Source organism: Arvicanthis niloticus, chromosome 3, assembly GCF_011762505.2.
Source record: "Arvicanthis niloticus isolate mArvNil1 chromosome 3, mArvNil1.pat.X, whole genome shotgun sequence".
Classification (NCBI taxonomy): domain Eukaryota; kingdom Metazoa; phylum Chordata; class Mammalia; order Rodentia; family Muridae; genus Arvicanthis; species Arvicanthis niloticus.
Genome location: NC_047660.1, coordinates 132,481,838 through 132,508,297, shown reverse-complemented (window position 1 = coordinate 132,508,297; position 26,460 = coordinate 132,481,838). Strand labels below are relative to the sequence as shown.

The window sequence follows — 26,460 nt, the reverse complement described above, 5'->3', positions numbered from 1 at the left end:
GCTTTTTTATATATCCCAGGACCAACTACCAGTGCCAGAGGTGGCACTGTGTAAAGTGGGCCAGATCCTCCTACACCAATAATTAATTAAGAAAATTCCCTGTAGACATGCCCACTGGCCAATCCAATGGAGGTAATTCTACATGTTAAGTTCTGGACTGGGTTGATGTGTCAAGTTGGCGAAAACTGAGCAGCAGCGCACGTGTGCTTGCCTGATACGTGAGACTCTGCCTTCCATTACATGCATCAGGAGGAAAAAAGGGAAAAGACCACAGCACAAGAAGAGCGAGTTGAGAATTTGCGATAGAAATTTCAAGAGAAGAAATTCTAAGAAACTAGGTAGATGCTAATAGTATATATATATATGTATATATGTATATATGTATATATAACTATATATATGTATATATACATATATATGTATATATATAGTTATTTATATATATATGTATATATGTGTATATATGGGTCTAATAAACTTAGAAAACAGGTCTCAAAATTCTCTTCCTATAGATGGAAAACTTTGAGATGAATGAACGGTGAAGAATTTATCCCAGCTACACAGGAACAAATGACAGCACCAAAATATAAGGCAAGACAATCTATATCTAAGCCCTTAAATAAACTGCTGTTAAAAACACAGGAGCCTTTGTTGAGGGCTGACGCAAAGTCTGTGCTCTCAGGACACCAGACTACTTTGTTGGGTGGATGTAACCATGCAACCACCTGTGTGACCTTCACTCCACCCATCTGACGGTTCAAGCATCTGTCTCTGTTAGATAGATCCAGCAGGAGCTCCAGATTCATGGTTAGTGAATAAAGTAAGATAGAAGTGGCAGATTTAAACTCTGACTCAGAGTGATCATTGTGTTCCTGTGATTTGCCTGCAGCTTAATCAAAAATTGAGTATGCACCCTGGTAGTGCCTTTTTCTGAGGTGATAAGATTTCTCTTCTAACAGGAAATTCCAAAGAGATTTTTTTTTTTTTTTTACCGTTTTTGACCTCTTCTTTCAATAATAATAATTAAAAAAACCCCACAATTATAAGTTTTAGGTAAAAGCATTGGTGAGTACATTTTCTATTTAAACTTCTCCATGAGATATGAATTTAGAGGGCAGTTTTGATATGATATTTATTTAGCCAAGTAATAGTAGCTTTGCTATGAGTACCTTAACCACGAGTTCTTGGCAAGGTGTAAATCTATCAGCAAGCAGTTGGCACCATGACACATTTGTGCCACTGTTGTACCCATGGGTGATCTTTGCCATGCTGCTGATTATGGTGGCTCCCAGGGTTTCCAGCTGGGTAAGACTACTGACTTCCCCTCTACCCACAGAGGTCTGCATAGAACCTTCCAATCCTATGAAATCGAGCTAGCAGGGAGAAAGATTCCTGGGTAGAACCAATTTGAATTTTCCATTCTCTGTGACTAATATATATGGTACCTTCAGCAATATGGTCAAAATACACTGTATGAAATTCCTAAAAGCACTGTAAAAATATTTTTAAAAAATTACAAAGAAAGTAAAAATTTTACTTACTGAAATAATTATCTCAAATAAAATTTTAAGTAACACACATGAGAAGCCTTTTTAACAAAAAGATAAAGTCCCCTGATGGAGCCATCGTTGGCCTCGAACTCCCTATATAAACTAAGGTGGTCTTGAACTCACAGATTTTTCTGTCTCTTCCCCTCTAGTCCTAGGATTAGAGATGCGTATAAGCACACCTGGACCAAAGCACAAGAAACTTAAAACGAGGTTTCCATAAGTCTGAAGAGAGCTCAAAAAAAGACCCTGTTTCTTTGTGTTTCTCATTTTTTCTTTCTTATAATTGCCCACAGAGAGAGAGCCATGAACATGGGCAGATTGTTGGAACAAAAAATGGACTTGTCTCCTTTTTTGTCCTTTTTTTCTTTGTGCTAATCTCCACATTGGTAGGCCCCATATGGAAAATCAATTTCTGCTTCATTCTCGTAAGTCGGGTTTTATCTTCCTAAATGCATCCCTCTTGTCAGAACCCAATCAAGCCTTTGTTCCCTCATGTTGGTAAATTGTTGTCCTACTTTTGCTTTGGGCTGGGATCATTTGTTTCTTTTTAATACTGTGTCTCAGGCATTATGTCACGAGAGATCTTGAAGGGCCACTCTCCATCCAGTTCTGATCCCCAGGCAAATCAAACTAGTTTGTGTAGACTCTGTGGAGGGGGAAGGAGGAGAAAGGCAGCTGGTCTACCTGAGGGCCCTACAAGCCTTCTAAAAAGAAGGAGCTTCCTGCAGTGAAGCTTCCAGGCTCTACTCCCAGGTCTGTGTTGTAAGTTGATCATTATTATTTGCTAACTTCATGTGTTCTCCATTTCTAAAGATTTTCACATTTATCATTTTCTTCTATTGCAGGTGTGAAACACACTTCACACCCGTCCTTCTTTTCTCTCCAGTGATGTCAGAGGTCAGTCAAGGTAAGATGGTACCATAGTCATAAGCAATTCTAGCACCACAGTAGCTTAAAATAGCCAAGACCTAGTTCTTATTCCAGGGTGATGGAGCAGCCGCCTATTGCAGCACTAGTGGTGACTGTTTCAGGATGAGAAAAATAAGATCCCAAGGAGTGCAGTGTCGACACTCATATACTCAGTCACACATCACAGTCTTGAAGTAAACTGAGTGGCCCCATCCACCAGGAGACCAGGCAGTAGAATTCTGTCTCTTGCTTGCATGTGAGGAACCAGAGAAGTTCAACAGCACAGCTCAAGTGAATGGAAGCTGGCAGCACCCACTGCTTTTGCTCATTGGCTCATTTCTAGTCTTTTCATCTTAATATATTCAAGTATTATAATGTATAATTTCCTTGTCCATTCTTTGTATCATCCCATTATTTTAGTAGATTTTACCCACAAGTCTACTCTCCTTCTTGTTACCTCAGTGACTATTGTTACTTCTCTCCTCAAATCTATTTTCTTTATTAGATTTCCCTGAACTCCTGCAGACCTTTCTGTCTGCATCACACAACTTAACCTTTAATTATTTGCCTACTGGGCATTCCACTTGCTTCTGCTTTTCATCAGTTGACTCAGAACAAAAGTTTCTCTCACCAGCTCCCTCTTCCATTCCAAATTGACTCTCCCACCTTATCCCTGATGATTTGACAGTTGTCCCATTATACTTCGCAGTGCTCAGCAAGGGCATTCTTGTATCTCTTTGATCGACTGTCTAATCTCTTGCTTCTCACAGTGATGTAGATTCCACACTCTTCCCCAGGAATCTCATATGCTGTGTGGATCTGATGGCACAAAAGTGAAGGCCTGCAGGAGGAGTCAATACAAGGCCATGCCGCTCTCTATTCCTTTGAATGTTTTTAATCTTTCAATTATTTATCAACATTCATTTACTATGTGCCCAGCTAGGAGCTAAGTGGTTTCTTGGACTTGCACTTGTTACCAAGGAAGCCACAAATTAGATATTACTACTTTCTGGGACCTTATGCTCCAGGTAAGGGGTCCCATATCCACAGTGAGAAAACTAAATGTTGGTGTGAGTAAATCAAGAGAAAGCATCTCCTGGTTCTTGAGAAAAGGGGATTTTGATGGTATTTAGGGCTCTATTGGAAGATGCCAGAAAAAAGTTGGAGTAGGAATTGCCTAATCATATTATTCAAAAAGAAAACATCTGGGGTTTTTCAATATCCTTAAATTGAGTTTCTTTATGAAGACAAACATGATGCTTCATGAGTCATCCCTTACCTTCATCTTAGACCTTCTTCCATCATCACTGAGTAGAGGACACACTGAACTTTGGACAGTTCCTTGTTTCTTCTGGTATCAATCTCATCCTCACTCTTGTGCCTTTGGACTAGGAGTTCTCCTGGGCAGAATGATGTTTTTACAGATCTTTTCATAGCTGACTCTCATCCAATTAGTGTTAATTGCCTACTTGACAGGGTCTGAAATAAATTAGGAGATAGGCCTCCAGGTGCATCTATGCATTTATTCTGTAGGCATGCCTGTGTCAGGGATTGTGTTGGTTTGGTTAGTTGATATATAAGGTCCCATCTTCACTATGGGTAGCACTGTTCTCCAGGCTTTGGTCCAGTACTGCATAAAAAGGAAAAGCTAGCTGAATGTTGGCATGTGACATTCCCTGCTTCGCAGACTGTGGTCATCTGCCTCACAACTGCCACCAGGAGTTTCTCACCACGATGGACTTTATCTTTGAGCTGTGAACTAAAATCAAACCCAAACAAACCAAAAATCACTTACTCCATTAAGTTGTTTTTGTGGGGTCTGTTATCACAGCAACAGGACAAGTAATTACGATATCTTCTAAACAACAGTCCTCAAGAGGCATTCCCTAAATGCCTCTTCTTCATACCCTAAGTACACCTTCTCTACCACAATCCAACTCTTCAGAACAGTCATTGCTTTTGATAACACATACCTCCAGAGGACACACTGTTTGTTCATTTCGTTATTGCTCATTTCCTGTCCCTTTCTCTCTTGGGATGAAAGTCCTTTAAAGGAAAGTGTGTTGCCTATGCTGTGTATAAAATATGGCTCATCATATGGGTTGAGTAATGCCTCCTTATAAAACAGAACTTCCCAGAATTTAATACTTCGTTCAGGCATTATTGCCAAGCCTCATTACTGAGTTCTTTCTTCTTAATGACACTTTTACTATATAGTGAATATTATAGCCGGTGGACTATGAGTGAAAATGTGGAGTGTCAAAGACAACCTTATAAAAATTCCATCTAGGACCATTCTTTCTCATCTTCTTTCTATTAAATGAATGAATGAGACTCCAGTGATCAAGAGAAGGCAAGCTCATGCTAAGCAGGCATATTTGTACTGAATTATGAACAAAACTAAGTGTGTGTGCATGCATGTGTGCACATGTGCATGTATGTGTGTAGTTACAGCTCTCAGAACTTAGTGCTTACCTGTTAAAGCATCTCACAATACTTACCTGAATTCAGTAATGATAAGTCCTCACAAAAGTGTTCTGTAAATAGTATATAGCACGTTCTCTAACAAAATCCTGCTCTTTGGAACAGTTGTTGCTTTTGAAAACACCTATTATCTGAGAGCATATGGCTCGCTCATTTTTTATTGCCTATTTCTCTCTTAGGATACAAACTCTGTACAGGATGCGGTCTTTCAAAAACTGTTTCTATCATTTGACTAAATGTACTTTCATAAATTTTCAAACTCCATAAACTACTCTGTCTTCTGAAAAGACAGTTTCACTATCCAAATTCTATGTTGATATCTACATGATAGCATTATGAAGTTTAAAGGACATGAGCTTTTATTCAGAAAAATCTGAGGTTGAACTCATATTTGATCTCGTGAAAGAACATATAGTTGCATGGATGTGCCTTTCTGAACTATGAGTTCACCTTCTTCATAAATGGATGAATATAATACCCAATTCATCCTCTGTGGTGAAAGATTCAATTTGAGAATTTATGTCATATATTCATTTCTGTTTTTCTCAACAAATGCCTTTCTTTTGTCTACATTTGTGAAATCCTTCTGAGTCTTTGTGGTAAAGGTTAGACCATAGATTTCACCTCTCCTGAAACTTCAATGACAGCATCCTTTTCTTAGTCATTAATAAAAGAAAATATTTCTAACCAAAGTATCTAAATAAATGGTATTTATTGTCACAGATGAAGTCATATAACTCCCAAGCTTTTCACAAATGGTTTGGAATAGAGCACAGAATGTTAGGGCCTAGTACTATAAGAACATCTCAGGACCCTGGGCTTCTTGCCTAGTCTGCTTCATAGTTTATCTTCCAGAAACTGTTTTGTAAACATGGGCCTCACAACTCTAAAGGTGCAGATATACCTGACGTTCTGTCTAATTTCTGAGAGCACAGTTAAGGCTGATGAAGATGTACATTGTCTGTCTATTCCACTTGTTTTAATCCTGAACTGAGTCACATAAACGTACAGAGCACACCCAGATCTTTCAGGAATCACCTCCACAGACTGACACTTCATAACCTTATAGGGCTATAGCTAATGCATTAATTTCCAGTGTGTATAAGCTTCTGATAATCATTGATTATGTTTTTCATTTCAGTCAAAATTCTAGTAAGTGCACACAATAGAAATTGTGTTAAATTTCTGAACTGGTTAAAGTATCTTGACAAATTTCTTCATTTTTTTTCTAATTATAGTAGGGGAATTATTTCTTTTCTTCTTTAACTTTAATGCAGGGCACTCAGATACATTTTATGACTAATAGTAAGAGCTTCTTTAGCCATAGATTTTCTTATAATTACTTTCTTTCCTGCCTTTCCCCCTTGCTCCTTCCCTGCAGTATTGTTTTGTTATTCATCTCAAAAATTTCCTCTCATTTAAAGCGTTTCATTATAGGTTTACCTTTCTAAAGTGCCTGCTTTAAATGCTGTGAAAAGCCCCCTGTTTCCCGTGCTTTCTAAAGGGATGGATACATAATCAACATTTTATTTCTACTAATGTATGGTTAAAATACCGAGCAGGATGTGCTGTGTTCTCAAAACAATGTCCCATCTTCTATAATTTAGGAAGGAATTGTTGGAAATTTTAGAGCCCATAGGAAAGAGGAACAATGAACCTGTTGCCTTGGAGGAAATACTTACAGTGCACTAAAAATCCAAGTTTACTGTGGTAGTGGTAGAATTCAAAGAACTCATAGGAATTATGTAGACCATTACTAACTTCCTGCATTTTACCTATGGCTATCTGTAGTCTAAGTATAGACATAAAACACTGACATAGAAAGAAAGCATACAAATATAGCTTTATATATCAGGTTGAATTTTTAAGAAGGAGAGAATGTGGGGCAGGAAAAATCAATGAGTGAAGAATCACCTTTTTCATGTTATGTGCTAGAATAGCTGGGTACCATGTGTGAAAGATAAATGGAGTCTAATGCTAGAAGAAAAAAATTTAGGAGGAAATGAAGAAGAAAATAAATGTTGTCAGTAGTTGAATTGTAGTGACAATTTTGGAGTTTTGGTTTCTCTGAAAAACATGTAAATAATATAAGAATATGGTTTCATTTTAATCCCAGGTGTGGGATATGGGGCTGCTTCAGATTGTTTGTAGTAGCTGAGTATAGGTTGCCTCGTGCCCTAGTAGTGGTGTGATTTTCTAGGTGCAGATTGTTTCTGCAATTGTGTGACATTTGGAATTCTGGGCACCCTTCAGAGGATATATAAATGCTAGGATTCTAAGAGGCGATGGGGTGAGTTGTTGGTTTATTACCTTTTTGATATTGGCTGTTGTCTCTTGTTTGTCATGGTTTATTAAGTATTTATTCATCAAGAAGAATGAGGAGGAGAGGGAGGAGAAGAAGGAGGAGGAGGAAGAGGAAGAGGAAGAGGAGGAGGAAGAAAAGGAGAAGGAATAGGAAAGAAGAAAAAAGAAAAATATAGATGTGTTGATGGTGACGATCAATCTTGCTCCAAGGAACTTGATGTCTCTCATCAGCTGGATGTAGTCTAAAGAGAACATTGTCTTCTTTCCCTCTTATCCCTTTTTCTTTCCTATCTAGTGTTAGGGGGTTGAAAGTGTGGAACAAATAGGGTGAAGAAGAGTGGAAGAAAGAAGAACCAAAAGTAGCCAAAGACTGTTACAGTGAATAATCATGTGTCTTCCAGAGGTTGTTTCCAGAGAGCTTGACACCGTCACCTGAGTTGTAGTCTCAGGTTAGGGAATGATGTAAATATAATCTCAACGCATTTACAAAAGGAGAAAATAATGTGAACATCAGAATTCGTCATGTTTCCTTTATGGAGATGCACTGTGAGCATTTGTTACACACTTCTAACACAAGGTTAGAGCTGCTCTCATGGCATTGTTGTTCCTGCCATGATGAAGTACCCTGTCAAGCTCTGAGCACAGTATACCTCACCTTTCTTTAGCTGCTTTTGTTGGCTTCTATTTACATAGCAACCAGAAAAGTAACTTACACCCTCCTAGACTAATATTTGTACATAGGGTCTTTGAGCTCCTAGAAGTGAGCTACACAATGTGATCGGTGAAGAGCTGTGCCACACTCTGAACTATTAACTTAGATAAAAGTCCAGAGAAGATGCCTGGGATAGAAGGGGAGTGTGAGAGGACGGGATAATGGTGGAAAGAAGTGATAAGTTATTGGATTAGGTTGAAATTATTGGTTGGCCACACTATGTAAAGTGTCACATTTCATTTCAGTTGAAGGACAGAGAGATAGAAAGGGACCTCGATGTTTTCTTGGTTCAAACAGGTAAAAACATGTTTCAGAGTAGTTTAGAAAGGCCCTTTTAATTATGAAGCTAAGATTCAAGGACTTCAGTGATGGCAACACTAGAGTACACTTGTCATTTAAGACTACTCACTCCCATTTGGTATAGAACACATATATTGATTAAAAAATTATGCAAAGACTCCTTGCATCTCAGCATGCTCTCTGGCGGATGCTCCTGTAATACAGAGCTTACAGTTAGAACTGTTTTGGAAATTTAAATACAGTGTGCATAATTGAATTTCATGATGACAGGGTCATAGAATTTTCTCACTGCCAGTATTAATGTGAACGTTGTTACAACAAAGGATGCAAGGAGAATATCTTACCCATGACCCTCAGTACTGGCCAATTGGTCATAATGTTACTAGAAGCAATACAGATTAAAAGCTAAATAAATTCTTTCTTGATTTGAAAGAACAAAAGTCCTACTGTGAAACATGAAGGTGACAGTATTTCCTTAGTCAACCTTGGGACTTAAGTTTATTTACATATTCAGAACAGCCTGGATTGTAGGGAGTTTAGTTCTTCTGATGAAAGTATTAAGCATATCTTTCTTTAGTAATCTTTCTTCAGTCTTTCTCAAAGAGACCGGTAGATATTAAATAGAAAATACACTGAAAATCAAACCTTTCAGAGATTACTGTATCCTAATTCCTGATAAACTAATTCTTGCTGGATGAAGATATCATTTTGATTTACCTGCCAAATAAACTCTTATAGAGCCGAGCCCTTCACTAGATGTTTTGGCACAGGTCCATTTCACAGTGGGTCTAGTGAGCCTCTGGACAAATCCTATGGATACACAGGTCTGGAAAGAATACTTGAAGAAAATATGCATAGTATTTGGAAGAAACTCTGAACTTATTCCTTGACTGGAAGAGTGAGGACTAATATTATAGAAAAGGTCAACACAAGCTATTGGAATTAACTGTATATGAAAAATATTAAACTAAAACCAACAATGCATTCAGGAGGGAATGTAGAGATTGCACTACCCAGAAGACCTAGCACATCATCAAAAAACTTGATTTTCCAGACTATTATAGAAGATAGATGGGGCTTGTTAGAATGACAGTGATTATCATAGTCTCAATCTAGTGGAGTCTCCAATTGCAGTTGCTGTACTGGGTGTTGTTCCATGCCTGAGAAAATGAGAACAGTCCTTGGTGCTGCCTGGGCCTACTCAGTGAGAAGTGGTGGCAACTCTGTACTTATTGCAAGACATTGGTTGATGACGAATGTGAAGTAAATATGACAAAATTCTTAAAAATTCTCATTTTTCTACATATGGACTTCCAGTTAGACCAGCATCATTTATTGAAGATGCTTTCTTTTTTTTTTTTCTCCATTGTATATTTTTGGCTTCTTTGTCAATGATCAAGTGGCCATAAGTGTGGTTTTATTTCTGGGTCTTCAATTCTATTCCACTGATCAACCTGTTTGTCTCTGTACCATGCAGTTTTGAACACTACTGCTCTGTAGTACTGCTTGAGGTCAGGGATGGTGATTCCCCAGATGTTCTTTCATTGTTAAGAATTGTCTTTTGCTATCCTGGGATTTTTGTTTTCCATATAAAATTGAGAATTTCTCTTTCAATGTTTTTGAAGAATTGTGTTAGAATTTTAATGGGGATTGCATTGAATCTGTAGATTGCTTTTGGTAGAATGGCCTTTTTACTATGTTAATAATTGAGTCATCAGGAAATTATATTTTGTGAGTAAGCCACCAGTGTTTGCAGTTTTCTTCTCATTGCCTAGATGACTGATAAAGTATCCATGAAGAAGACTGTCGCTGGTCTCAGGAACAAGAACTTCTACTCACCAAGAAAAGTCAGATCATAGTCCAGTGATTCTCAACCTATTGGTTGTGATCCCTTTGGGAGTGCTGAATGACCCCTTTTACAGGGATTGCATAAGATCCTTGGAAAACACAGATGCTTACATTGTGATTCATAACACTAGTGAAATTAAAGTTATGAAGTAGCAAACAAAATAATTTTATGGGTGGGGCCACCACAAGATGAAAACCTGTATTAAACTATCACAATATTAAGAAGTTTGAGAATCACTGCTATAACCATTGTTAAGAATTTAATTCCTTAGTAGCAGAGATAAATACTGAACTCCCAACAATATGTCATCATTTTCTGATACCTGATGGTAGTTTGGTTAAATTGACTTGCTTCCTCATGGGACTGAAAAACATTTTGTCTTTATTGGAACAAATAAAGCTCTAGATACTGAGTTTGTATCCCTGGATATAGTTTCTCCCCAAAGTATCCATGGTCTCATCCCAAGGCAGGTGGGCCTGAGCTGTGTACGAAAACAAGCTGATCATAGTCCAAAAGCAAGTCAGAGAGGAGAGAGGAGTCCATAAGAAGCATTCTTTTGTGCTCTCTGCTTCAATTTCTACTTGAGTTCCTGTCCTGTCTTCTTTGAAGGATAAATTATGACCTGCAAATGTAAGCCAAATAATGCTTTTTCTCCCCAAGTTGCATTTGTTCACTTTTAGCACAACACTAGAAAAGCAAAATATAACACTATTTTATACCATATTGCATCTAACCAAAATTTTATTTAAAAAATGACATTTGGTCCACTGTCCATGGGATTCAGTGGATTCACAATCTTTGGTAGAGGCTTGGAGCAGGGTGGTTGAAAGAAGAAGAGATTTTTGAAGACTCAGTGAAAATGGTAGCTATTGGCTATTTCTTTGCATTGAGTCAATATCTATGGATGGTTCCTATATTCACTATCACTGTCTGAGAAACCAAGCAATCGGGATGAAAGTGACAGTATTGCTTTTAGTGACTCACCAGCTTTTATTTTTCTTCAAACCTTGTGCTCTGATGACCTGGAGGTCTCACTTATAAAAGAAAGGATGTACAAAAAATCACAGTGCTGACCAATGGAATAGTAAGCTATGATCATTACCTGATCTCATTGGTCTCATACCTCTGAGTCAATAGGTAAAGAAGTGAGTTGCTATGCTGATGGCAAGGACTGCCTGGCACTCAAGGGTCAAGTGGCTTACTACTATAAACTGGAGAAACAGTAGAGCCTTCGGTGATCTCTTGGTAACTACCAAACTCTACAACTAAAGTCAATGAAATAGCACAACCCCAGTCTAGGCAAAAGAACAAATGATTAGTATCCACTAGGAAAGGTTTGGTGACCTTACTGGGCAAAGAATGATTAAGTAGTGAGGTATTTCCTGAAGATAAAGAAACCCCAGTGGAAGGAAATGGTCATAACCACCAATTATAAATGAATGAAACTCAGAGAAATAAGGATGTAGCTCTCATGATCATTTTTTCATTTTGTGTTTAAAACAGAATAATACCATACTATCTCCATGGTTTCAGATTTTTCAACTGCTTGGTTTTGGAATCATTTTATTTATATATATATATTTTTTATAACTAACCCATTTATCTACTTGCTTATCTACCTGATTACCTGTATGGCAATTCATTAGTCAAATGTTTCATTTGTTGATCTATCAATCTATTTAACAATTGCATTTCTCTGAAGAACTATGACTATTATGTTTATATATTAATTAGTTCAGGGCTTTTCCTCTTACTTCATTTTTTTCATTTTTTTTTAATCTCCAAATTTGAGCATTTAGACTGATGCAAGGCAAATAGTTCTCTTGAATTTTCTTTTTTCCCAATCAGCCTGCTTTCTGGTGAGAGCAAATCATATTCAGTTAGAACTCAATGGCATTGTGCTGTAAAGCATACTATTCTTATTTTTATATTCTAAGAGATACTTGAATGCTGTACTTGACTGTCCTAAAATTATACATTTATGCAGAGGTCTATAGTTTTAATAAAAATGTGCAGATATTTTTTAGTGTAAATCTAGGTTTTTCACTTTAACTATCTATTGTTGTATACTCATTTCAGATGTACTTACTTCAGTATTTATTGACAATGAGTAAGCCTTTATGGCTAGTTCGGACCTAATATCTCTTCAAAACAACTTCGGTTGAATAAATGAGCATAGAGGATAGTATGAATTGTTAAAGGCACTGAAAGAACGGTGGTGAACAAAGAGAGCACTGTGGTAAATAATCCACAGATGATCATTTGTCGCAAGTGCATTGTTCTCATTTTTTCCTCTCAGTCATAGCTTAGTGAAAACGGATAAATTAGCTCATCTGATGATTTTGTTCCACACTGAAGGGCTAAAGAAATTCTTTACTTCTTCCATTTCTCTCTTCTTGTCTTACCCTCTTTACTCTTCTTCTTTCCCTTTCCTTCTTGTACTAAGTATTTAGACCTTCAACAATCCTTGTTTCTTGCCAGTGTGTGTACGAGCTTGTGTGTTCATGTGTGCATGTGTGCATGCAGAGACCATAGGTTGATACTGGGTATCCTCCTCAGTTATTCTCCATCTTACTTTCTGAGACAGAGTCCCTCGCTGAACTTAGTGCTCACCAGTTAGAGTGGAGGGCAAGTGAACTCTGAAGCCTCTCCAACATCAACTTTCTCAGCAACATGGATGTGCGAATCTGAACTCAGGTCTTTGTTTGCACAGGACACACTTTACCGACTGAGCCATCCTCAGTATTGATTTTTCTGTTGAGTGTTGCGTGCAATTTTGTAATTCATTCAGTAAGTTAGTAGATATTATACTCCACTCATGGTAAAAATATCAGTAATAAGTGGACATAAAGTGCTGAAGATAGCTCACTGATTTGTTGCTTAAATGAGCCGACATATACATCACTATTTGGAGTCAACCACTGAAGACTAGTGATAATTTTTACACACTTTAATATACCTTTGGGCAAACAACTTCTCAGGAAACAATGCTGACTCCTCAGAAAGCTATTTCTTAGACTCTCTGAACACAGACACTAGAAAGGTTTCTGCACACAACTGTTTCTTCTCTTGAAGGAGTACAACAAATTTGTCTATATAGACAATATTATGGCTGCCAGGTTTTTTTTTTTAAAAAAATCTTTGAATCAATTTTGTCTTGAAAGAAAAATCAGAACTGGGTTATTGAAAATAATTCAGCTCCAATTAAAAATGTTATCATGTGTTCAGCTTTTCTTAAAAAAAAGAAGAAGAAAAAGAAAATCACTGCCACATTCTAAAAAGAATTCTCAGCTTCATGACTAAATAAAAATTTTGAAAAGTGATGCCTGGGTTGATATACAAAATGTGTTTAGTTTTTTTTTTTTACATAGCACATAGATACATGAGAAGAAAATATATCTTCTAGTAGCTACCTTGACAAAGAGGTCCCATTACTATGGTGCTTACATTTATATTTGTTCAAAAATCATCGCTAAATTATACTATTACTATCAAAAGGTATGCTAAATAGGAAAGTGTGAGAATTTATGTTACATTTTAAGTCTTAAATTAAGAGATATGCATGTGGGGTTCCTTCCGGTCTGGGCCAGAGCAGTGAGCAGATCTTGGGTGGCAGCTCTGCCCCCAACATCCAAGAACCCAGAGGAAACAGGGATCCCAGGCACTGGAACTCAGGCAGTATCCTAGGTAAGCAGACAGCAGGGCCTGCCCTAAACAGGGAGTAACTGGGAACCAAAAGGACCCAGGAAGTCACTCCCGGCCTGGAACACTGGTTCCTTCCGGTCTGGGCCAGAACACTGAGCAGATCTTGGGTGGCAGCTCTGCCCCCAATATCCAAGAACCCAGAGGAAGCAGGGATCCCAGGTGCTCGAACTCAGGCAGTATCTTAGGTAAGCAGACAGCAGGGCCTGCCCTAAACAGGGAGTAACTGGGAACCAAAAGGACCCAGGAAGTCACTCCCGGCCTGGAACACTGGTTCCTTCCTGTCTGGGCCAGAGCACTGAGCAGATCTTGGGTGGCAGCTCTGCTCCCAACATCCAAGAACCCAGAGGAAACAGGGATCCCAGGTGCTTGAACTCAGGCAGTATCTTAGGTAAGCAGACAGCAGGGCCCGCCCTAAACAGGGAGTAACTGGGAACCAAAAGGACCCAGGAAGTTACTCCTGGCCCGGAACACTGGTTCCTTCCTGTCTGGGCCAGAGCACTGAGCAGATCTTGGGTGGCAGCTCTGTCCCCAACCTCCAAGAACCCAGAGGAAGCAGGGATCCCAGGCGCTCTAATTTGGACAGTGTCTTAGAAACTAGTTCTCAGATCTGAGGCCTAGATCAGACCTCTGCCAGGTCTGCTGTTGTGTGGACCCCGGATTCCACCTGAGACATACTGGAAGTTCCACTCAATCCAGATCCACAGAGGAACAAATGAACTCAGAGCTTCAGACAACGTATCCTGAGATATTCTAGAGAAGACACTGCACCCAGAACAGCAGACACCTAGCTGGACTACTACCTTGGAGGCACCATATCCTGAGGCATCCTAGAGGTACCACTATAATCAGTGCAGCTGGAAAAGATCACAGAGACATCTGGACCCCTAGGAGATCAGACACAAGCTAGATAACTAGAAAGACAGGCTTCAGTCAGAGACAGCAAGTACAGGCAGCACTAGAGTTAACCAGATGGCAAAAGGCAAGAGCAAGAATGTAAGCAACAGAAACCAAAGTTACATGGCATCATCAGAACCCAGCTCCCCCATCAGAGCAAGCCCTGAACACCCCATCACACCAGAAAAGCAGGAATCAGAATTAAAATCACTTCTCATGATGATGATAGAGGGCTTTAAGAAAGACATAAATAACACTCTCAAAGAACTTAAGGAGAGCACTGGTAGACAGATAGAAACCCTTAAAGAGGAAACACAAAAATCCCTTAAGGAATTTCAAGAAAATGCAACCAAACGGGAAAAGGAATTAAACAGAACCATGCAGGATCTAAAAATGGAAGTAGAAACAATAAAGAAATCACAAAGGGACAATACCCTGGAGATAGAAAACCTAAAAAAATGATCAGGAGTCATAGACACAAGTATCACCAACAGAATACAAGAGATGGAAGAGAGAATCTCATGTGCAGAAGATACCATGGAAAACATTGACACAACTGTCAAAGAAAATGCAAAATACAAAAAGCTACTAACCCAAAATATACAAGAAATCCAAGACACAATGAGAAGGCCAAACCGAAGGATAATAGGTATAGATGAGGGGGAAGACTCCCAACTAAAAGGACCAGTAAATATCCTCAACAAAATTATAGAGGAAAACTTCCCTAACCTAAAGAAAGAGATGTCCATAAATATACAAGAAGCTTACAGAACTCCAAATAGTTTAGACCAGAAAAGAAATACTTCCCGCCATATAATAGTCAAAACATCAAATGTACAAAACAAAGAAAAAATACTAAAAGCAGTAAGAGAAAAAGGCAAAGTAACATATAAAGGCAGACCTATAAGAATTACACCAGACTTCTCACCAGAGACCATAAAAGCCAGAAGATCCTGGACCGATATCATACAGACCCTAAGAGAACACAAATGCCAGCCCAGACTACTATACCCAGCAAAACTGTCAATCATTATTGATGGAGAAACCTAAATATTCCATGACAAATCCAAATTTACACAGTATCTCAACACAAATCCAGCACTTCAAAGAATAATTGGTGGAAAACTCCAACACAAGGAGGGAAACTACAACCTAGAAAAAACAAGAAAGTAATCTTCCAAAAACCCCAAAAGAAGAGAGTTACACAAACATATCTCCACGGATGTTAGCCCAAAAGCTTGGATAAGCGAAGACTCAACCCACAGACCACATGAAGCTCATGAAGAAGGAAGACCAAGAGGGGATGCCTCAGTTCTACTTAGAACGAGAAATAAAAATGCTCAAGGGAGCAAATAGGGAAACAAAACATGGAACAGAAACTGAAGGAGGGGCCATCAGGAGACCTTTCCACCTGGGTATTCACCCCATGTACAGCCACCTAATCTAAACACTGTTGTGGATGGCTGGAAGTGCATAATGTGAGGAACATGATATAGCTGTCTCCTTAGAGGTCAGCCAAAGACTAAAACACTCAGAGGACAATGTTCACAATTAACCACTGATATGATCAGGGGTTTCCCAATGGAGAACTTAGTGAGAGGACTGAAGGAGCAGAAAGGGTTATTGACCCCAGGTGGAAAGCAACAATAGCAAACAACCAGAGCCCCCCAGGGTCTAAACCACCAGCCTGGGAACACATAGGGAGGGACCCAAGACTCCAGAGGTATATATATGTAGGGGAGGATGGCCCTGTCAGACATAGGTGGGAGAGGAGTTTCTTGGTCCTATAAAAAAATGAATGAAAAATGAATGAATGAACACACAGTGGGGGGGGGATGTGAGGGCGGGGAGGGGATAGTGAGGGGGGTAGGTGTGGTCACTGCCTCATAGAAGCATGAGGAGGGGGATGGGATAGGTTTCTGGGTGGTGGGAGGAAGTAGGCTAAGGGGATAAAATCTGAAACGTAAATACTACAACCAATTTTAAGAAGCGTGGAAAAAAAAGTCTTCAGAACCAACATCTTTAAAAAAAAAAATGTCAGCGCCCTGGGGGTGGAAAATTTTTTTTTTTCTTGATACTAAAACTTGTTCTGAGAATTGTATATTGCAGAATACACAGCCTTGGTGTATCTACTCATCAAGCACACTGAGCAGACCTGCCCAAACCTCTGATGTCCTGGAATTCCATCTGGATTCAGTGAAGACACAGCATCAGAGGCTTAGCAACTTACTCTCCCCCCCCCACCCCTCTTTCAAAATCTCAACGCCCTTAATCAGCTTGAAGAAGTTAAAGAAGAGTCAGCGCCCCTATTCCCTGAGCTTGGGGACTAATGTGGTTAATAATGGTCTGTCTTTCTAGGGACAAGTAGTGGTTTTGTTGGAACAGGGGGGATTAGCTAGGACTTACTGCATAGCCATAACCTACTGGTAGAAATCTGTATACTTATTATCAAGATGAAGTTATAAATTCTTAAATGGTACAAAATTTACTTTGATCTCAAGTTTAAGGTTTTCATTGGTACGAGCCTCTTATTAATATAAAAATGAGATGAATATTGATACACTCATGGGCATTGTGCCTGTATAACACATTTAGGAATACAATGCCTAGACCCAGCCCTTTTTTAACTGATTTGGGATGGTTAACCTATGAGTTAAGGGACTATAGCAAATTCATATTTTTGAGTTTATTATTAGGGTGCTTTCCATATTTTACTTAGAAAAAGCTGAGAGGAGTTAACAAAAAACAGTCCAGGTTACCTTACATGGATAGTTGGTTTTCAAAACATAAGAAGTCCATAGAACTGATGCTACAAATATTTATATATTAATGTTCATATTGATTAGAGACCTGTCTGCTCCTGACAGCTTCCTGTCGTGGATTCTAAGAAGAAATTGAGCATCCTTGGAGTTACTCCAGTTGTGTGGTAACAGCCACTAGGCAAGAATTGCCTCTCTCCATCTACAGACAAATTACTGTCCAGAAAAGGACACACATGCAGAATAGTCGACTGATTATATCTGCCTAGACAGAGTAATCAGTCCTTAATAATCCTGCATCACCAAGGTCTGTCAGATGATTCTGGGCCAGAAGGCTGAAGATTTGATGCTCCAACATTCGGTAGTATAGGGGCTTTTCAGGTGTTCAGAGGTCTCTATAAATTGGCTAAGTTTTAGAAGCTATGCTTTGTGCTTCCCACAATTATAGTTAACTCAGTCATTCTGGATTTCTGACGGGGTTGAAAACTTATAGCTATTTACTGTAAGAGAAAAGATTTGAGTGGATGGTAGTCAGCTGACATTCATCCTAAAGCCAGGTTCAGAACTAAATGTTTTAGTTAGGATAGATGACAGAGGTGCTGGTTAGTCAACAAAATGATGGACTGGGTATTAGGATTATCTTGTACCTCACTGGTACAAATTGGCATAATTATGCTCTAATTGTATTTTGAGAGAAAAGTTTCATTTTAACAGGAAGGGTGATGTGTAGGAGGAGCTAAGGTAGGAGGAGTACTGAGAGCAAGAAAAGGAGTAAGAAGAGGAGGAGAAGAAGGATAGGAGAAGCTAGGTGATGAAAGAGAGAAAGAGGGGGGAGACAGGGAGGCAGATATTCATTTATCTCCACCAGTCAAAGATAGTTGTTATAGCTAGGTCGGTCAGTGGGTTACACCTCTGATTGAACAATTCCAAACTTATAACGCTTATGATTAACATTATTTAAAAAAAATGTATAAATGCAAGAAGGAAAAGGGGGCATGTGATAGGGGATTTCTAAGGGGGGTAGGGGGGAATGGGGAAAGGGGATGGCATCTGAAGTGTAAATAAAATATCTAATAAAAAAAAAGAAAAAAAAAGAGATATGCATGTGGTGACCAAAGCCATAATTTATTTGTCTGCATTTATTTTCTACCAAATATGTTCTTCCTTTTTCTTTTTTCCTATTTCTCAGCATAAATATTTTTCCCATGGTAAAAATATACATTTATAATTTAATACATAATATAGTATAATATAGGATAATATATCTTCTTTTGCCTCATGGGAAGGTGTAGATAGCCCACGATCTTTTTCCCAGGCAGTGAGAAACAAAATTTAATTTTTCCGCTGAATTTCTCCTCATCCCACTTTTTGCAGAGCCTTGGGAAACACTCCTGAGTGTGGCACTCCAGTGACTGGCACTGAAACATAAACCAATTGAGTAGCAGTATGCTCAAAAGGTAGGCTATGGTGAAAATATGTCTCTAAACTTCCAAGCTAGTAACCCCATTTAAACACACACAAACATAGCCATTGTGAATTTAATACCCTTGCCAAAAATCAAACTGATGGAAATTCTACAATTTTGAGGAAAAATGAGAAGAAATAATGTGTGAAAACCTTTAACTTCAAGTGTAGCATGTTCATTATAGGCATGTTAACTGGTGGCTTTTATTGTTAGAGATGTATAAAATTTGTTACTGCATTTTATCACGAAGCATGAAACACTATGCTAAGTAGATGATACAGGGAGCTGGGGAGATGGCTCAGTGGTTAAGAGCACTGTCTGTTCTTCCAAAGGTCCCGAGTTCAATTCCCAGCAACCACATGTTGGCTCACAACCATCTGTAATGAGATCTGGTGCCCTCTTCTGGCCTTCAGGCATACATGCAGACAGAAAGCTGTATACAAAGTAAATAAATCTTAAGGAAAAAAAAAACCTGATTTAAAAAAAAAGTAGGTGATCCAAATGGAGGTATGCATGGTATATATCTGTGTATATGCTTATATTCATTTTTATCACTGAATACAATACTGAGAAATTTTGAGCAGCAGTGAACATCAAGATATCTCTCCAGTCAGTCTGGCTGGCTCAAATCAAGGTTTTCCTCCTGTTTGGGAGTTTTGGCAAGTTTTATTTTCCTCTCTGTGTGAACTATAATTTTCTTAAAAAAATGAAGTAAGAATTACTGGTATATTGAAATTCCTAAGAGTGGTGTGCAAGTTAAAAGACTCCATAAATCTAAATATTTAGGATAGTGTCTTAGCACCAGGAGACACATTTGGGAAACTTCTGTCTATAGTGAAGAATATAATGAGATGCCTATTTTTATCCCCGAGACTGAGAAAATCAGCAACCCCCAAACTCAAAAAGGAATAAATTGTGGGGATTTGTTCAGTGTGTACCAAATGCTAGACAATATTATATTATTATTATTTCACTGATATTATAATTAATATCACATCAGGATCAGCCTACAGTGAGCCTTTTTACACTAGTAAGAAGAGTGGAAATGGTTAAATTAATGGAAAACTCACTCTCTGTGCTTAGAATTTTGTTTCCTTTGTTTTGCTATTTACAGTTTCTTCATTTTGAGGTATAATAAAAGTTGTATGATTGGTTTTATGTAGCCAGAATAAATGCTGTCAACACATGTAAGTGCATGCAAAGCTTTGCAATTTGTTACTCTTGTGGTTTTCAGTATTCCTCTCTAGATCCACAGTTGCAATTAAGTTTGTTAAACACTGTGGCATCCAGCAGAGTTGGATATGGAACCAGGAAAAATAGCAAGAAACTCCAAACCTTAAGTAAAACGCTCAATCCCTTTTGAATGAGGCTAAGTAGGTATTAGAAATTGGTTCAATTTCAAAATTGTAAGTAACTTCATGAAATATAATTTTCTTTCTTTGGGAGGGTGAGACAGCTATTGGCTTTCAAGTGGCTGCTGTGTAGTGAACTGTCTTTACGAAGTTATCTTCCTAAGTGACCTTTGGTTTTTTTAGCTCCAGTTAAAAATTTAGACGACTTGTAGCATATGCAGAGGAATGTGTGGGTCACACATGGGCACTGATTGACACAGAGTATTAAACAACAACTTGCAGACAGCACCACACTGACTAGCCACTAGAAATACGGATCTAGTATGGTAATAATTGTACTTGTAAAATTTACTTAATTATGTGAAACTTAGAGGCCTTATCGTTCTTGATACAGATAAGAATAGAAATGCATAAAAGAAATAATAAAACTAAAACATTTACATGCAGCTCTTCCTTGGCTAATAAATACAGTCATTTTCCATGTGGAGTCATGGGAGCAGAACAGTACTTTTTAAAATCATTTCTCACTCCCTTGAAAGCTTTCCAGGGAAGGAAACATTAAAGGAAAAACAGTGTCTTTCCCCTTCTATACAAATAGAAACATTTGCAATTTTTAGAGACGACAATCGTTCATTTTACCCTCAGAACGAGAAGCAAATGAAGAGGAGTGATTCCTAGACCACGAGAATCTCAGACAGCCACGATGGAAACCACTGTGACAGCTCCTCAAAAGAACTAGAAATTGACCCACTGTATGACCCAGCGATATCATCCCTATGTGTATAATCATCTACTACGCATGCTTATTCATGCTCATCATTATAGCTGCCAGGACATGGAAACAGCACACAGTATTGAGTGTAAAGTAAACTGAAATTTGCTGACAATTGGGCAGAATTGGAAAACAGTGAATAAGGTCACCTAAGGCCCAGAAAGACAAATAAATATCACATGTTCTCACTCTTGTGTGGCACCAGCATCAAATCTTTACCTTTGCATATTGAACCTGCAGTGTGCATAGAATCCAGGAGAGTAGGAAGAAGGCTCAGAGTGGGGATGAGGATTAAAGATACTAAAAGATACTAAAGATATTTGAAAAAGCCATACAGAAGCTTACTCTAAAAAAGGCTTCACACATCGGGATAATACCCACCCCACAGAAGCCATGGGCTTCCCAATAAAAAGTGCAGTGTCACGTGTCCCCACAACTTCTTGGTCAGAGGTGTTCTAAAGATCTCCAAAATAATACAGGCTATTACCATTGCTCTTGGGTGGCTACCAGAAGTTGGTGGTTAAATACTATTGCTGAAGCTATTACACTCTTCTGGTCACAGGACTTAGAAGAATCAAGGTAATTTTCATTCTGGCTAGTTTTCATAGCACTAGGAGGTGTTACTCAGACTAACAATAGCCTTACCTAGATGTGAACACTCTGAGCTAAAATTACAGGCAGCATGGCAAGATACACTCAATCAACAATACAAGAAATAGTAGATTTTCTAACCTGGACCTATGATTTGTGTGTGTGTGTGTGTGTGTGTGTGTGTGTGTGTGTATTTGATTTTACCCATTGTCTTCATGAGTAAATTCATGTTAGAAGGCAATTCTAATTTGGGATTACCACATTTACCATTGTGAGGCTAGAGAGGAAGTCAATAAAAAAGAACCACTTAGGTGAAGACTGAATAAACTCAGTTTATCATAACACTGTGATTAATAAGCATGTTTTCCTTTATTTTATGCACAACTCTGATATTTTCACCCAGAAATATTCAGCTTGTAGCAGTGGGTCTATTCAGTGTTGGCCAGTAGTAGTTTTAAAAGAAGCCATTTTCTGTGTTTACTCAGAGTTGTCTTAATTTACCCTCTCAAATTTACAACCCAAATGCACTGAAGTCAGCAGGATCTAATGTCTAATTTACTTATACGTATGGTGAACTCCAGTGCCAAGGATCATCCACGGCCATTGCCCTGTTTCAAATATTCATGAGTCTCCATGGTCCAGGATGCATTAAAGGTGGGAGTGATGCCAACAGTGCACAGTCTTCCTAGTGACGAGGAGTCTCCTCAGATCAAGAAAGCAAGACACTAAAGACTTCAGGCTAAACTGTCTTTGTGAGAGACACTCACGAAAGGAATGCCAAGTTGTACACCCTGCTCCAATTACAGCACATCAGTGAAACAGCAAAACAAGAAGCACTAGAGACTCATTCTTGTGAACTCAGGGATACTGAGGCTGCTGCTTTTCTGTCACTCTGACCCCTGCAATCAGTCACCAGCATTTTATATCCACGTGGGATAGTGTTTCAGGACTGGTAAGCACTCTTACTGCTTCCAGAGACAAATGAGTGGACACTGAGAAATTAAAAGCACTTGAGCCTACATAATATTGCCAATGGCAGCTGCATGACGTGTAGCACATATTACAAAAGCAAAGGTAAAACAGTGTGAGGAACTTAAATCAGGCACATAAATCCCCACCATATAGTGACTGAGGTTCTCCCCTTGTGCTCATTGTCAGCGGCTGCACCTGCTTTTACACCTGAGCTCTCATTCTTGATCCATTCTGACACCCTGGAAATATTAGGCACTCAGCCAATTTCATACCCAGATATTCCTATGATCAGGCCCAGCTATCAACTTGCCTTTAAAATATACATTAAATCAAGTATCAACCCCTGGGCTCTGAACTACTTTTGACTGACAGAACCAACAAAAAATAATTCCAGGCTAATTACTTCTAAGGACTAGTTCCCAGTGCAAGGAGTTCCTAGTGACCTACTTTGGACTCACTGAGATAATTTATCAGGTACGATAATTAAAGGAATATAAAGCAGTGTCTAAAATGAACCAAGTATCAAAAATATTTGCTGAAATCATAAGTTCTTATTCCCACTGCTATCAGCTGGGGCTCTATTACTTTGCAATGAGTCAATTTTCTCTTATTTAGAAGCCATTCTTTCTCTGTATAAATTATATTTGGCAGGATGTATTTGAGATTCTCTTTGATGTATAAGTTTTGATTTTTTCCAGTGTAGTTGTAAAGAGAATAATCTTCTAAGTGCTTCCTGTTTTCCTTCCTTTTACTCCTCCCATGAACAAGCACAAATGTTCCTTTCTTCATCCCAGTGCTTCTACTGTTCTGAAGTTGGTCTTTAATAAAGGATAGCTCTGATCCAACAGAGGCTACCCTGCAATGTGGACAGTTTCTCTTGCTTCAATTTTAATTCTGCCTTTTGAAAATCAGATCCGTTTTTACAGAGAGGAAAATACCCAGAGCTGAAGACACTTCATCAGTAAAGGTCTGGCTTTCATATGGAGAAACATAATTTTCTAAGTTTTTCAGTCTTGATGTTCTCATAAGAAGAATAGGGCACTGCCGGGCGGTGGTGGCGCACGCCTTTAATCCCAGCACTTGGGAGGCAGAGGCAGGTGGATTTCTGAGTTTGAGGCCAGCCTGGTCTACAGAGTGAGTTACAGGACAGCCAGGGCTACACAGAGAAACCCTGTCTCGATAAAACCAAAAAGAAGAAGAAGAAGAAGAAGAAGAAGAAGAAGAAGAAGAAGAAGAAGAAGAAGAAGAAGAAGAAGAAGAAGAAGAAAAGGGCAGGAAAAGAACCTCGAAATGAAGCCACAGAACATGACACTTCATCTTCCATCAGATTATAATCCATCTGTTCCCTCAGAACACAAGTGTGCAGTAGCTCGTGATTAGCGTCACAGCCTATCAGCATCATGTTCAAATTCTCATTCTTGTCCCCGCCCCCGTATTCAGCTCTTTCCCGACCTCTTTCATTTTGTTTACTCATTTGCAGTGTGCTTTGGTCCTTAACTCAAAACCTCCCCTAACTATAGAGTGTGATCAGCTGACTGTGCACTGGCTTTTTTAATGCTAACACCATATTTATCTTCCTTTTGAAAGAGTTTTGAGGAACTAGGCTTTAACCCCGTAGCAGAATGAAAATATTCATATCCTAGGCCTGGTTTAAAGAAAGGTCAGAATAAATTTCATACATTTGTGTGTATTTGTCACTAGTATTTATTCATACCTAGCTATTATTTCATAAAGCCAAGAGAGATGAAATCTGTATGCATGAAACTGTGTTTTAGTTGATGTCAAAAAAAAAAAAAAACAAACAAACAACATTGTGTTGTGTTCTTTATTGCCACATGACTCAAGAAAAATTTTATGTTTGTAAGGGATCCAGCCATAGTTTCATCCCAAATTAATAGTGCCAATGCTCCCCTGTTGTCATGAGGATGCTATGGAACAGTATGGTCAGATCACTCCCCGAGCACTAACTATCTTCCTTTATAGTCTCTCTCATTCCATGCCTATTTAGCTTCATTTATTGCTTTATTCTCATGTCCTTCAGCTGTTGCCAATCTACTTCATGGTCAAAAAAAAATACAATATGTTAACACACAAAGGTATTTAAATAAATGAAAATCAATGCACTGGTGTCAGCACCATTCTTTATTGCTTACCTTGGACATTTTAAACACATTCTCTTTCAGCGTTAACAACTTTCACTCTTGTCTGGAAAGTATAATGATGTTCTTGGCTCCCTGCCCCTGCAGTCTGTAATCTTCCCAGCTATGGCCACTTAGTCCCCATCTGGAGGTTCAGGCTTATTCTGAATTTTGGAACGGATCTTGTCTCTAGGCTGGGGCATACAAGATATTCTAGCCAAAAGATAACTGATGTAGTATCCAGTCATCCTTCCCACTGACTTCATTTTGACCTCTCAAGGACCCATATTTAGGCTAGATTCCTTCTATCTCTGGTTATCAAGGCTTGGCCATCCATGGCAGAACCACTAAGTAAACCTGGTTTAGTCCCTAATTAATTTTTCTGCTTGATGCCCAATTCCTGGAGGCTCTGCTGTGACCATGCTGTCTCTTTCATTACAAGGCTATTTCTGAAGTCCATTTGTCATGCTGGGCCCCCATGGACAACTGCTTAGCCTTTCTGTTGCCACTAGCCTTGTACAAAATCCTTAAACTACATTTATACAGTTCATATTTTAAATTTTGTACTTCAAAAGTGTAACTGTCAGTTAAAACTGACCAGTATAAAGGTGAGAAATTGGAGAAAGAAAGTTTTTTTTAAAAGTCTCTGCAAAAGAAATACATGTTCTTAATGGCTTAGCTATACTCCAGCCAACCCCTGCCATGTACAATTTTTTTTCATAAAAGAAAACAATTGACAGTCTGAAGACAATGGGAAAGTAGAAATGAAGTCAATGATTCTCTTAGTCATTCAATTCTTTTAAAGTAGCATTTCCATAATCATTTAAGAAGTTTCAGAAAAATACTATGCTTAAGTTCTACTTCACTGAAATTTGATTCATTAATTTTAGGGTGAAATTAAAAAGTTGATATGTCTAGAGAATCTCAAAAAGATTCTAGTGATCTCTTACCCTTTGGACTATAAATTTATCAGCATCAAGGTGCCTGGGATGCTTTGAAGAAAATATACTTCAGATTTCCTCAAGATGCTTCAGCTGGTGCGTGAATCACAGATGCGACCTCCAGCTGTCCAGTAACCCAAGGTGTTTGGTAAATATGGAAATCTACTTTTATGGATAGATGGTTATTCTGTCTGTCTGTTTCCTGGCAGTGTTCACACGTAAGTGTCCCAGTTTACTCAGATGGAATCTTTACCTCATTCTATATTAAAATGCTTCATAAGTGCCTTGTGTTTCACTTCGCCAATGTATCATTTTCCTTTTTACTTAAAAAGTGTTGCTTTTCTTTCTACTCTCAAAAGCTTATCAAAATGACTATTAGTAGCTCTTGGTAAACAGTTATCATATGGAAGAATAGAAAGGTTTTCTGTTTTCATCAAAGATATGTAAGAGAGAAAGAAAGAAAGAAAGAAAGAAAGAAAGAAAGAAAAGAAAGAAGGGATGGAGAAAGATGGAAAGGGGGAGATGAAGGAGAGAGGGAAGGAAGGAGACAGAAGAGGAAGATACAGGGACAGAGAGAAAAAGGGGGAGACAGTAGAAGATTGGAGAAGAGAGAAAGGAGGAGAGGAAAGAAGGAGTGAGAGGGATGGAGAGAGACAGGGAGAAAGATAGAGGGACAGAAAGAACAAAGAGGAGGAGGGAGAGGAGGAGGAAGAAGAGTAGGAAGAGGAAGAGGAGGAAGAGGAGGAAGAGGAGGAAGAGGAAG

The 26,460-nt window shown here is 38.6% G+C and overlaps 1 protein-coding gene and 1 long non-coding RNA gene across 2 annotated transcripts in view; one reads left to right on the top strand and one right to left on the bottom strand.

Moving 5' to 3' along the window:
- The window catches only part of Tmeff2 (transmembrane protein with EGF like and two follistatin like domains 2), a 264,413-nt gene that overhangs the window by 87,565 nt on the left and 150,388 nt on the right, over positions 1–26,460 (bottom strand). The gene's annotated exons all lie outside the window — the stretch shown is intronic.
- Positions 2,400–25,361, top strand: LOC143441832 (uncharacterized). Its single transcript, XR_013109546.1, has 3 exons — positions 2,400–2,457; positions 18,841–18,923; positions 20,929–25,361. It is a non-coding gene; the product is annotated as an uncharacterized LOC143441832 (long non-coding RNA).